This window comes from Natrix helvetica (assembly GCF_964273705.1).
Source record: "Natrix helvetica genome assembly, chromosome: Z".
NCBI lineage: Eukaryota > Metazoa > Chordata > Lepidosauria > Squamata > Natricidae > Natrix > Natrix helvetica.
Window position 1 is genome coordinate 127718437 of NC_138554.1, and position 12674 is coordinate 127731110.

A 12674-nucleotide genomic window follows, 5' to 3' on the forward strand; every position below is an offset into this window, starting at 1 on the left:
ACTCTGTTTATAAGGGAGAATATTTGTAGTTCAAGGTTAAAATGAAGTGGTTGCTTTCTTGCAGATGTTTCATTATCCAAACTAGGTAACATCATCAGTGCTTGTGATAGCATCACATCAGTTCTAGTACTAGGAGTAGCACTGATGATATTATCTAGTTTGGATAATGAAAAGTCTGCAAAGAAAACAACCGTACCCAGAGAGTACTGGGGACTCGTCAGCTCTGTTTATCTCTTTATTTTTCTGGATCCCAGTTTCTACAACCCATGTTTCTATATACTTATATTTTATTTATATTTATACAATACTTATAGTAGGTCTCACCATAGGTTCCAAGCAGTTCTTAATGAAATGGTTAGAGTGAAGTCAACTTTTCTGAAGCTTGCCAACTTGTAACAATGCCCCCTCCCTATGCACTCTCCATCACAGGGTGATGTTAAGCATGGCCAAAGGTGCCCCATACATGGTAAAATACAGAACAAAACAAAAGAAGTTTAGGCAGCATCCCCGGGGAACCAAGAACACATCTTAGGCTACTGGTGAGAATCTATTATGGCAGAAAAATATAAAGTTATAGAATCCTGTCAGTTTTCTCCTGTCTAACAGAATAGCAGAGTTGGGAGGGACCTTGGAGGTCACCAAGTCAACACTCTGCTCAGGCAGGACACCTGCCACTTTTGACAAATGGTTATCTAGTCACTTCTTAAAAATCTCTAGTGTTGGAGCATCCATTCTGATAGCAAGTTGTTCCACTGGTTGATTGTTCTTACTCTCAATAAGTTTCTCCTTAGTTTTAGGTTGCTTCTCTCTTTGCTCAGTTTCTATCCATTGTTTCTTGTCCTGCTTTCTGGTGCTTTGGAAAATAGGTGGAACCCCTCTTCTTTATGGTAGCCCCTCAAATATTGGAACACTGCTATCAGATCAACCCTAGTTTTTTTTTCTTTTCACTAGACTAAACGTAGCCAATTCCTGCAAATGTTCTTCATGTTCTTAGCCTTCAGCCTTCCAATTGTCTTTGCCACTCATTTCTATAGTCTTTCCACAACTTTTTAAAATATTATGGTGACCAAAATTGGGTGCAGCATTCCAAGCGTGGTTTTTCCAAGGCATTGTAAAGTGGTAGTATCGCTTCTTGTGATCTTGATTCTATTCCCCTGTTAAAACACTCTAGGACTGTATTGCTGCAGCACATTTCTGGCTCATATTTAATTGATTGTCTACTACAGGGATGTCAAACTCATGGCCTGCGGGCTAGATGCATAACACACTGGCCATACCCATCCACGGTTTAGGTGGATCATGATATGTCACATTACAACAATGTGATGCTGCGAGTTTGACATTCCTGGTCTACTAGAACTTGAAGATTCCTCTCACAGTTACTGCTGTTGATCCACGTGTCAGGCCTGCAGCCATCTTTTCTTTTGGATTTTTGGCCTTCCACACTTTCTATTATTCTACTATGCATTTTCCATTGTAGGAAAATGGGAGGGAAGGATTGTATAGAGTTAGATGATATGTAGCCATAACAAAATTATTTCTAGAAAGCCAATGTCATCCTTTGTCTTTTCATCTCTGCACCTGACTGGAAATGGATGGGTGGAACTGCCAGCATGGCTGTGGAATATTGGACCATGTGATAGACTTGTGGGTGTGGGGCAAGATCTTGAACTTTCAACTGAGAGAAAAAATGAAGCTTTCAGATTTGGGTTGTTCCCAGATGTGCCAACATGGCCCTCTTAATAAATTGGAAATTTGAGGAATCCTTTGGCTGGGACTATTATTTAATTTTGGATGCTGTTTGGAACCCTGACGCCATGTTTCAGTTAGTCTATACCTGTATTCTTGGTTCTTCTTGCCTTTTTTGTGGGGAAACAACTTATTTTTTTCTACATTGAATTTCATTTTGCTAGATAGGGCATAGTCTATTAAATAGCTATCTCAATTTGCATTCCTCCCCCCATTTTTTAGTGCTTTACACACAAAGTATTTGAGGCACTGATATTTCATCCAATTTGGAGCAGGTTTCTAGTTCTGTGGCTTATTGGTTTGCCGACAGTTATTACGGCACCTTCTATTACTTATCATTTGTATGTCTGCTACCCGAAGTCATCACATTAACAAACATGTGTAATTGTTTTGCATCTCAATGAAGGTTTGTGTTTTTCAGGCTGCGAAGCTGGAGGGTTGTGGGAACACATGTCATCATTTCCCGATCCATCAAGCCTCCTTTTTCATTCAAATGAATGCCACCTTTATCAATGATTAGAAGCCTGCTCATTTCTCCACTTAGCATCTGATTTAATGTTGTCCTTTGAGAATCGTAATGTCATCTAACAAGAGCTGGAAAGAGATGCTTTGCTGTTGTTGAAAGCCTCTAGTACATCAAGAATGGAGCCAGCTAAGATTTTCTCACCCTGTTTATGACCTGACTCCAAATGATACACTCTGCTGGAGAGAAAGTAATTTAATGCCCATTATTATCATATAATCCTGGGCCTTCTTTTGAAGCCATCAGCTTCAAAACCCAGCAGTAGCCGTCTAAGTTCATTTGAAAACATTATCTAAGCTTTTATCATCCCCCTCCAAGAGAGATATACCTGTTTTCTACCAAACTCCTTTCTCCTTGCATGTCCAAATTAACCACATTTTTCCCCTTGTAAGTGACAACAACAAAATATTTTCAGGTTCAGAGAGATGTGCAAGCAGAAAAAGCAAAGAGGAAAAGCAGAATAAGAAATCTACTAATTAAATTACATAGATCCTTAAGAACCATTAAAAACCTTACAATCCATTTAATTCAGTGATGGCAGTTAGCCTATTTCTGCTGGCATGTTAATGTATCTGTAAAGTAAATTATTTTAACTAATTATTATTAAATCGTTAACTACTTTTTGTTTTTGAAGCATTCCACAAATTGTTAAAATGATGGAATGCTTTACAATTGGTATGAAGAGGGAAATATGTATTGTTGGAGACATTTGTTATTTTTCAAATAATCCTTTGGGGCTGCTTTCTGGAAACCAGAGTTCATCCTGTAGATTAGTCTTTAATCCAGGACCTGAGAGAGAAGACTTTTCAGTTGCTTGGAAGGGAACTCAGTATTTCTCTAACTGTATTGTTTAAGGTGATAAATTTAAAGGAGAAAAATAATCACGCAATGCAAGAATACGTGCTGAGTGCTCAGAGGATCCTGCCCTAGCCTTTTCTCATAACATTGGGAAATGAAGTCAATGCTGTTAAACTTCATGGACCAATGATTTGGAATGAATGAATTTAGATTCCTATGTTCTAAAGGACTTTACAAGACATTCCAAAGGAAATTTTGCTAGGAATCCTTGCTATCCAAACTTTCACTTCCTGTACATGCTATCTGGGTGAAACTGTGGGAGTTGAAGTCCATATATCTTATAGTTGCTGAGAAATATTGTTCTGGACCATTGCAGAAATCAAAAATTTAGCAGCAAAGGTCTCCTTTCTCTTCATGACATTATGCTTATTCTGAAAGATGACAATATAATATTTTTTTTGTTAGTTGCAAAGTTGTGTCCGACTCATCACAACCTCATGGACAATGTTCCTCTAGGCCTTCCTGTCCTCTACCATCCCCCGGAGTCCATTTAAGCTCACACCTATTGCTTCAGTGACTCCATCCAGCCACCTCATTCTCTGCTATCTCCTTCTTTTGCCCTCAATCTTTCCCAGCATTAGACTCTTCTCTAGTGAGTCCTTCCTTCTCATTAGGTGGCCAAAGTATTTGACTTTCATCTTCAGGATCTGGCCTTCTAAAGAGCAGTCAGGGTTGATCTCCTCTAGGACTGACCGGTTGGATCGCCTTGCAGTCCAAGGGACTTTCAGGAGTCTTCTCCAGCACCAGAGTTCAAAGGCCTCAATTCTTTGGTGCTCAGCCTTCCTTATGGTCCAACCTTCACAGCCATACATTGCAACTGGAAAAAACATAGCCTTGACTATACACACTTTTGTTGGCAGGATGATGTCTCAGCTTTTTAGTATGTTGTCTAGATTTGCCATAGCTTTCCTCCCCAGGGACAAGCGTCTTTTAATTTCTTGGCTTCAGTCCCCATCTGCGGTGATCTTGGAGCCCAGGAAAATAAAATCTGTCACTACCTCCATTTCTTTATATTTATATCATATATTTATATCAAATATATTTATTTATATCTGTCACTACCTCCATTTCTTTATATTTATATTATATAGAAGCTTGGAATTTATTTTATTTTTTTCTGAAGAAGACAATGACTAATTCATGTTGCAAATACAGGCAATCCTTGACCTATGACTGATTGCTTAGCAATCATTTGAAGCTAAGGCAGACTTCCCCAGAACTACTTACAACCTAGTTTTGAAGTTCCAAGGGATGCCCACCTGAAGTCATGTTATTGTCTTTTGAGTACTTGACAACAGGCAAGCATTTACAGCCATCTGCCAAAATCCATAATCCTATTACCACAATTTATTTATTTGTGGAAAACCAGTATTTTTTTCCAGGTTTTTTTTGAGGGGGGGGATCCCCTTTGGTTTGCTTAGATTGTTAAATGATGAACAACCACTTTAATTGTGGTTGACTAATAACCACTTGATGATTGCTGCAAAAAAAATCATAAAATAGGATGCAGTCATATGATAACCCATTTGAGGAATACCATGATTTAAAATCATAATTCTGGGGTCAATTATTGCCCTAAGTTGAGAGCTACTTATACACAGGGTAATTTCTCCATAATTTTACTCCTCAAAATGGTCGCATTAAGAAATGATATTTGAACATGGATGAAATTGTACCTGGAGCGAACAAAGGCTGTGCTTAAGATCAATGGTGGTTAAAATGCTTTGGCTTTGTTGCCTTCATGCTTACATATATGTACCATATGAAAGCAGCTGATTTAGCTCATTTGCAATCGGTTTCTTCACACATTTTGAAGAAAACAGGTGCTGTGATGGGAGGCGTGGGAAAGTTCAGTACTCTATGATCAGAACCTGTAATTAAAAAGAAAAGAAATATAAAGATTTTAGAAAGGAATGTAGAGTTATAGATAGAAGGGACATTTAATGACTACCATTATTGTCTTGATGAATTTTTAAGATAACTTCAGGTTCTCCTTTTTGGCTGAGTAACAACAAAGGATCTGTCAAGTACCCAAAGAAAGGCTTAAGCATTGTGCTAAGGCAGCCTTGGGTGAAAGAATAACATGCCCGTGTCATAACGTACTCAAATGGTGTTTTAAAATAATAACATTATTATTTTATTATGTATTTATGCACTTTCAAGGATGATCTCCTTAGAAGAGAGCAGAATCTCTGGCTGGGATCACAAATCACAATAAGGCATAATGTGGTTGGTCAGATATTGGCTTAGTACGAACTCAGCCATTGTGGTTTGTAAATTCTGGTTTATTACTTTATACCCAGCTAATTATGGCTTACTCACTAAATCATGGTTGAGCAACTGTGGCTTCAGAAAAAGTAAGTACCCAGTCAGAGAGCTGACATTCTCAATCTACTTTCCCTCCTTTTGTTGTTTTGACAGAAAAATAACTGCAAAAAAGAGGAAAATTCAATGTATTTAATGGCAGCTAGTCTGCTGTTGACATCATATGAAGATTAGTTTAATAGTGAAGAGACTAAGCAAATCTGTGCTAGAAAATAGACCAGAGTAGGTTCTAAGTATCTTTTGCTGTGCTGAAGCTCTTATAGAGGGAGGTAGCTAGATATCTAGACAGACAACTAGACAGACAGATAGATAGCTACACAGAAAGACAGACAGACAGACTGATGGATGGATAGATAGACAACCTGACAGCTAGACAGCTAGACAGATATACAGACAGACAGACAGAATTCTTTATTGGCTAAGTGTGATTGGACACACAAGAAATTTGTCTTTGGTGCATGTACTCTCAGAAAGCTTGCCATATCAGAAAAAAATGCTTACAATCCATAAATATATATATTTTAAAAGAAAATAGCGTACGTTTTTGCTCAGATGATTTTTTAAAACTTTCTGGGGTTTGTTTCTTGTGGGGGGAATTTTTTTGTCACCACTCAAGCTTTAAAAAACAAAATACCTCTAGATTTGTCTGTGTTTTACTTTTTTGCAGATGAGCCTTGAAACTTGAGATATTAAGATAGAATACCAATGTACTGATTTTCTTTGAACACAGCCAAACATTCTTCTTCCGAAGAAGATTGTGTGAATTATTCTCCTTCCTTGCCTATCTTGTCTTGGTCCATGTCTGCTTTTCATAAGGATAAGCGAATGGCCATTATTCCAGGTCACTAGGAAGTTCACTTTCTTTTGCTGATTCTGCATTCATGGGAGATGAAGCTGTTCTGCCTTGGCTATTTTGATCCCGTACTACAGGCAGAAGAAAAACATGTAGGCATTCGTGTGTTTTAATCTCTGCCATTATCCAGTTGGTCTAGTGATGGAGACACCGGGCTGGACTATTCAGTCAATCATCAGGAGATTGCAAATACTAATCCCGCCTTAGGAACGAAAGCCAGTTGGGTGACTTTGGGCCAATCACCAGGAGACTGTGAGTTCTAGTTCCACCTTAGGCATGAAAGGTGGTTGATGACTTTGGGCCTCTCACACACACAACCATTTCACAGAATTGTTGTTGTGGAAATATAGGAAGAAGAAGAAGTATTAGGTGTGTTCACCACCTCAAATTATTTATACAAATAATAAAGGCGGGATATAAATAAATAAATAAATAAATAAATAAATAAATAAATAAATAAATAAATAAATAAATAAATAAATAAATAAATAAATAAATAATGAATGAATGAATGAATGAATGAATGAATGAATGAATGAATGAATGAAGTTGGTCATTTCATAAGTTAAGAATACTGCATGATTTTATTCAGAGTTCCCTATGTAGCACTTTTGTGAGTTACAAACACAATGTGCAGACATGTGTGAGCACACACACACACACACACACATACACCAGTGGTGGGTTCTGGCTCCCGTCGCAACCGGTGCACTGCACACGGGGTCAGGCATCCTCATTGGGCACGCACACTGCTCACACATGTGCACATCACTGCCCTGCGACACCCAGCTGCTTGACAGAGGTTGCACAGGCACTGTATGCTGTGCAGGTACGCACAATTGCCCGGTTGCTTCAAAAACAGGTAAGGAACTTGAAGGACCCCCTTTTCCCAGTTACATTGATAACGATTATTTTGCAAACCACAAGAAGGCAAGAAAAAAACAATGGATGGAAATTAACCAAGGACAGAAGCAACCTAAAACTAAGGCAAATTTCCTAACAATGAGAGCAATCAACCAATGGAATAACTTGTCTTCAAAGGTTGTGGTGCTCCATCACTGTAGGCTTTCAAAAAAGACTGCACAACCCTTTATCTGAAAAAGTATAAGGTCTCCTGGTCGAGCAAGACATTAGACTAGAAGACCTGCCAACTCTATTATTATAATGTTCTATCAGTAGTTGATTGTACTGAGCAGACAGGTGGGGATTCATTGGGTTTTCTATTTGGAGTTTTATTTCCTTAAGCCACCTGAAGTCACCATGAGTGAGTTGGGCGGCCATATAAATTTTCTTAATAAATAAAATAAATAAACAGGGAAAAGTGCCAACTTCTGTTCCCCCCCCCCCCCCAAGATCCATGCATGTAACGCATGCTCCAGAATCATTCGATTAGGTTGAATATAATTATACTTGAGGAAGATCAATATAGAGAGAGTTGGGAACTATGCAAATGAGCCATGAAAGACCTGAGTTGGTTCAGTAGCAGCTTATTCCATTTCAGAAATGTATTAGTTTCAGTTAATATGCATTGGATCTGAGAAAAACATTAAGGCTGTCTTTCAAGGGCTTCAATAGATTGGCTTCTATAAATACCATCTGGTTTACTTCGGTGCATCCGAGCATGCCAAAGGAGGTTGGGGGGAAGGTAGCCGGCAAATCAGAGGAATTAAAATGCATTTGTTTTGTGCCTCCTAGTTTTGACTTTATTTGGGATAGGAAGATATTTTCTATTTTTTTAAAAAAAGGGGGGGAGGGGAAATTATAGCGGTATTCACTGATTTATTTCGACTGCATTGTTTCCATATGTCAGTTTTGGTTTCCCTACTAATGAAATGGATTCAGGCAAAGTGTGTCAGTAGGAAAAGTTGAACCTGCAATTTGATGCAAAAATGAGCAAAGCCACTAAAATGATCAGAGAATAAATGAATGCAGAATTGAGTGAAGCATATGTCAGGCGGTTCCTTGAAAGGTGCTTAAGGGCGTTGATGCAGTGACAGGCACAAGGAAGAACTTCGATCCATCATAATATGGATCACATAGGTGTTTCTTCCGCCCGCCCGCCCCCCAAGCTCTTCACAGAGAACTCCAAAGAAATACTAACATGAATGTTTTGAATTTCCTTTGCTTGTACTAGCGCTGGCACTGATGTCATAGTAGGTGCATTTCACACACATCCCTGACACATAAAATAGCAGAATATTATGCTGTAGTCAAAGAAAGCTGAATGAATATCAATAAGGAATGCTTTAAGATTAACCTGGCGCCAGTCGATAGGAGAGTCTGCTTTGTCAGGTTTATGAGTAAATTCATCACTTTTAATTCAGCGTGGAAAAGAGCAGATCAAGTAATCTGAAGTAATACATATTTATTTAAATATGCTTATATTTATTATAAATGGAACCATCCCAGTTTGGCATCTGCTGATGCTTACGTAGCATCGCTTGGCGCAACCTTTTAAAGTGTCTGTCCCAGACCATGTTTCCCCCAAAATAAGATCCTGTCTTTTTTTGCCACCAAAAAAAGGCACCAGGTCTTATTTTCATGGGGAGGTGTCATCCACTGAGTCACCTCCCTTGTGGACATCACCCCCAGCCTCAGCGATGGGTTCCGGCTTCTGTTACTGCTGGTTCTCTCAGGGATGCGCTTTGGGCGTGCTTGCATTTGAGGCACACATGCGCAGTAGTAAAAAAAAAATCTGCTTCTGCACATGCACAGAAGCAAAAAACAAGTTAGAACTGGTTTGGGGGCATGGCAGACCGAGTTACTATCTACTCGGCCTAACCGGTCCAAACCAGTAGGAACCCACCTCTGCCCAGCCTTCTTTTCTTCATCAAAGGCCTTCAGGAACTACTTCACTGAGCAAGGCCAGCAAGGCCAATAACAGAGGTCTGGAACAATGTGGAGCTCTGTTATCGGCTCCAGAGGCCTTCAGAAAAGCCTTGCTGGCTGAAGAAGAAATGGGCAGGTGTCAGGATATGCGAAGCCTGGCTGCAACTGTCTGAAAGTAAGTAGCAGGGCAGCTCTACCACTACCCCAATCCCCACCCTAGCTTAATTTTTACTTGTGCACCCTGGAGTGGGTGAGGTCTTAATTAGGGCTTAATTTGGGGGGTAGGGCACCTACTTATATTACATGCATGTGTAAAAATCAAGCTAGGACCTACTTTCAGAGTAGGCCATATTTTCAGGGAAACACGGTTTCAGTCTGTGTAGTTCTCCACAAACTTACATTGAATAAGCTAATTGGCTTTGAGACAGATGTTGTGAGTGTACAAGTGCATAGATAATGATACCTACAGATATTTCTCAGTTTATGGAGAGAGTGGAAGGGAGAAAGGGAGAGGAAAGGAGGGTGAAAGGGGATAGGAGAGAGGGAAGCAGAAGGGAGGAAGAGAGTGGGAGAGATAGAAGGAGTGGAAAGAGGAGAGAGGCGAAGGAGAGAGGAAAGGGAAGTAGAGAAGAGAGGGAAGGTAGAGAGAAGAAAGGAGGTAGGGAGGAGGAGGAGAGAGAGGAGGTAGGGCGGTGGTGAAATAGGGTTTAATATAGTATGGAAAGCAGAAGAGCAAAGGATGAGCAAAGGAGGAGCTTCCTGGAGAAATGGCGGTCTGCCGTTAGAGCTCCATAGATCCGCAGGGCTCTTTCAAGGGAGCAGGGGTGCTGCCGGTCCCCCTTTTCCACCATGGGGACCGGGTGTCCAGCAAATAGCTACCCTGGATATTTTTACGACTCGAGCGGGTCTCCCAGGGTAGCTGGACGATCAGGAAAAGCATGGAGAATGGGCCGGTGATCAGCCGATGGGAGACGCCATCCTGAGACGCCGTTTGAGATCGGAGGAGATTGGAGGAGAGGCGTAAATGGCGGCTGGAGTGTGCGGGGGTGCGCTGGTGTCGGCGGAGCCGGAGTTGGAGGCTAGTGACTTGGGACCGAGGCCTGAGGTGGCGGCGGGTGGAGAGGCCGACTCTGGAGCGGCGGGGACCCAAGGGGCGGCGGCGACGGCTGGAAACGCCGAACGCCGAATCCCCCGGCCTGCTGCTAACTGTGAGAGGCGTGGAAATCATGTAGGTCAAACATGAGAAGGCTGGAGGCCGGCCGGGACTCTGGAGGCCGGCGAAGGCCGAGCGGGTAGGCCGAGCAGGAAGGCTGGAGGCCGGTAGGAGCGGCGTTGGGGTTTCGAATGGTGGTTTGGGTGCCAAGAACGAAGATGCAGGCCATGGCAGGAATTAAATGCCGAAGGCCTGGTAGGAGGAGGGCTGCGAGTCAGGAGGCTGCTCAGAGACCGGGGGGGGGCTTGTTGGGGACTGGCAGGAGGCTCTAACATCAGGCTTGGCAGAGGAGTTATCCACCTCCTGCCAGCTGCCTCCTTGACTGTAACCACCTACCCCCCTGCTGACTATTTATTAACAACTTGCCCCTGCTTACCATCTGTGTGCGCCCTGGAGGATTACCTCCCCATCTTCTGTGACTTACTGCTTGACTGACCATCTGCCCCTTGCCCATTACCAACAATAGTAACTACCCCTCGCCATCCACCATTGACCATCCACTAGCCCCCACTTGTCATCTGACCAGCCTACCACCACCACCACCCCCCATCTAGGACTGGTCAATTCTCTTTCGCACTGGAGCCCTGGCTTTTTCAAATTATACTGGACTATGGCATTTTGCCCGGAACATCTTCAGCACAGATCCTAGGCCCTGACGAATTTTTTAATATCACATGTGCTTAAGGTCAGACCTAATCCTACTGCGGGAGTCCCCCCTCTTGCAGGTGTGGCCCTCCGCCCTCTCGAGGGCCCACCTTGATGACGGATTTATTAATCTCGAGAGGTGGAGGAAGCGGAGACTTAGGGGTTTTTTAGTTAATTGTCTTTTAAAAACTTGTAGGGGTTCTGGGGTTGGGGGCGGGTGGGTCAGGTCAGGAGCGATGACAGAGCCAGGTCACCAGGTGTCGTCACGAGCAGAAGGAGCGGAAGGGAGGAGGAGGGGGAGGATATCGTTCCAATACAGGGCACTTTGATTCCAACGGTCGTAGGGAGGGGCAGATACGAGGACAGATTAAGAACTCGCAGTCGGTTGGGAGACCGTGGGTGCTGGTTACACTCGGTCGCTTGTACCAACCCCCGCGTTCTAGGTGGTCGGGAGCTGCAGACCCAGGGCCTGAGGCTGTTGCTATGCAATGCGAGGTCCGTTGTTAATAAGGCCCCCCTCATTTACAATCTAATTTTGGAGGGGGAGCCGGACCTCGTGGGAATAACGGAGACCTGGTTGGGCCACGAGGGAGGTTTACCCCTCGTGGAAATGTGCCCACCAGGCTACCGAGCATTTCACCAGCCCCGGGCCCAGGGAAGGGGCAGTGGGGTAGCAGCCATTATTAGGGAGGATTTAGAGCCGAGGGAGTCCACTGTGCCACAGACGTCCGGGTGTGAATCCCTTGTTGTGAAATGGGGCCCTGGGAGACAGTTGGGCCTGCTGATAGTATACCTGGCTCCTCGCTATACATCAGCGGCCCTGCCTGAACTCCTCGAGCTGATCGCATCGGTGGCGGTTGAGACCCCCAAACTCTTAGTGATGGGGGATTTTAACCTGCCATTGGTGGGAGAAGCATCCGAGGGGGTTCGGGAGTTCATGGCTTCCATGACAGCCATGGACCTGACTCAATTGATTCAGGGCCCGACACACGAGGGAGGTCACACCTTTGACCTTGTTTTTGTCTCTGGCCAGTGGTTGAGTGATCTGGGAGGAGGGGACTTAACCATCACTCCCCTATCATGGTCAGATCACTCACTCCTCCGATTTGACTTCCCTGGCGCTACCCCCCGCTGCGGGGAGGCGGAACCAGAAAACACTAGATGGTTCCGCCCCAGGCGCCTGATGGAACCAGATAGGTTCCAGATGGAGCTTGGGCCACCTTCTGTAGCCCTGACCCGCCCTCGGGTAGAGGACCTGGTGGTCGCATGGAACAATGCGACTACCGGGGCCTTGAACCGGGTGGCGCCTTTGCGGCCTCTCCGGCGGCAACGATCCACCCTGGCCCCTTGGTTTACCGAGGAGCTTAGGGTGATGAAGCGCCGCAAGAGATGCCTAGAGAGTCGTTGGAGATCCTCCCGTTCCGAATTTGACCGAACACAGGTACGAGCCCATTTAAGGACGTACCTTGTGGCATTGAGAGCGGCCAAACGTCAATATTGTGCCGCTCTCATTGCATCCGCAGAGAACCGCCCTGCCGCCCTGTTTCGGGTGTCCCGCTCCCTCTTGTTTCAGAGGCCGCGGGAGGCCCCTTTACAGGGTAGGGCAGAGGAATTTGGGAAATATCTGCAGGATAAAATCGCTCAAATCCGGAAGGATTGGGTCCCTTTCAGTGGTCCAG

At 43.6% G+C, this 12674-nt stretch overlaps 1 protein-coding gene across 4 annotated transcripts in view; it reads left to right on the forward strand.

Moving 5' to 3' along the window:
* ADARB2 (adenosine deaminase RNA specific B2 (inactive)) overlaps positions 1–12674 on the forward strand; it is a 530434-nt gene that overhangs the window by 99722 nt on the left and 418038 nt on the right. The window lies entirely within an intron of this gene.